This window comes from Triticum dicoccoides, chromosome 4B (assembly GCF_002162155.2).
Source record: "Triticum dicoccoides isolate Atlit2015 ecotype Zavitan chromosome 4B, WEW_v2.0, whole genome shotgun sequence".
In the NCBI taxonomy this organism is placed as follows: Eukaryota; Viridiplantae; Streptophyta; class Magnoliopsida; order Poales; family Poaceae; genus Triticum; species Triticum dicoccoides.
This window is the reverse complement of record NC_041387.1, coordinates 461,551,034-461,553,010: the sequence shown is the minus strand read 5'-3', so window position 1 is coordinate 461,553,010 and position 1,977 is coordinate 461,551,034.

Below are 1,977 nucleotides of genomic sequence, written 5' to 3'. Positions count from 1 at the left end.
GACCCCGTGCTGTGGAGGGTTGGATGAACAGTAGACGATGGAGGGGTGCCCGTGGAGGGGTGGTTGAACAGGACCCCGTGGTGTGGAGGGCTGGATGAACAGTAGACGGTGAAGGGGTGCCCGTGGAGGGGTGGTTGAACAGTAGACGGTGGAGTAGCGCGCGGTGGAGGCTGGATGAACAGGAGCCCGTGGACGCTGGAGGAGGTCGACGGTAGCACGTGGAGGCTGGAGGAGGTCAACGGTGGAGATGAACAGTATCCCGTGGAGTCCCGTTTTGCGGTACGCCACACCCTTCCCGATGAACAGGGCCTCCGTTTCGACCGTAGGAGGTCCGTTTCATCCGTTTTGCGGTACGCCACACGCCTCCCGATCAACAGGACCCCCGTTTCGACCGTAGGAGGTTCGTTTCCTCCGTTTTGCGGTACGCCACACCCCTCCCGATCAACAGGACCCCCATTTCAACCGTAGGAGGTCCGTTTCCTCCGTTTTGTGGTACGCCACACCCCTCCCGATGAACAGGATCCCGTTTCGAACGTGGCCGGTCGAACACAAGGCTGTTTCCCCCGTTCTGCGGTACGCTAGGCCTTGTTTCCATCGCCTGTTTTGTCCAAGCCCTCCCGATAAACACGACCACGCATTCCGTTCCGACCCAGCCGGTTGGCTCCCATGCGTTCCGTTGCCTCCCGATGAACACGACGCATTCCGTTGCCTCCCCATGAAGAAGACGCATTTCGTTGCCTCCCCATGAACACGACGCATTCCGTTGCCTCACCATGAACACGATGATGAAGCTGTTTCTCCGTTTCGACCCAGCCACGTACACGAGCCCTCGTCGTACGTATGCGCGAGTAGGCATTCGAGACCCTGCTCGTATGTACACATACGTGGCCGTATTTTCTTTCTTGCACCCTGGCCACTGTACGCACGTGTACATGCTACGTGCGTGCCTCTACTACGACACGTACGTGCCTCTACTGCGACACGTGCGCGCCTCTACATTGACCAGTATATATGTACATGCACGTTCGCAACTAGAATGACAACGCTACGTACACTTCGACCAGGTGGGTCCCGACTATCAGGCACTTCCTTGCATGCGAAGATGCAGCTGGTGGGTCCCAGCAGTCAGGGGGACAAATCATTTTTTTTGCCCGGACGCACTTCCTTGCGTGCGAAGATGTAGCCGGTGGGTCCCAACAGTCAGGGGGGCGAATCATATTTTTTTGCCCGAACGCACTTCCTTGCGTGCGAAGGTGTAGCTGGTGGGTCCCAGCAGTCAGGGGGGCGAATCGTTTTTTTGCACGGACGCACTTCCTTGCATGCGAAGATGAAGCTGATGGGTCCCAGCAGTCAGGGGGAAACGTTTTTCCGCGAAATACAGTGGCCCGTTCGGTGGGTCCCAGCTGTTAGGTGGAGGAATCATTATTTTCCGCATAATAAGGAGGCACTTCCTTGCTGCGGCCGTGGACCCAACTGTCAGCCTCTCCACGTACAGTCCACGTCCGATGGAAGTCGTTCCTTGACCACGTTGACCAGGCCGCGCCAAGAGCACCACGGCGGCAGACGACGGTGAGGCCTAGGAAGGGGACGACACGGAGCCAGGGAAGACACGACAGTGGAAGCCCGCGCGGAGAGGAGTACGAGGGTTCACTGGTTCGGCTGCGGTGTGAGGCTGCCGTCACCGCAGGGCCTGGCCAGTGGTGGGAATAGTAGGGGCGGTGAGGCCTCCGCGGCAGCACAGCCGGCCACGGGAGGCGGGAGCATGCGGCACGACCGGCGCTGCTTTGGGCGGCTGAGCAAGAAGACTAGAGGTTGAAGAAGCACTACGGCCGTTGGATGGACATCGTACGGTCACTGGAGCTAGAATCGTTCATATTGACTAAGTTGACAAAGCCCTCCGTCCCCGTCAACTTAGTTGGCCCACAAGTCATCCTCCCACTATGGTGGGTCACAGCTAGCGGGGGGGGGGGTATTCAT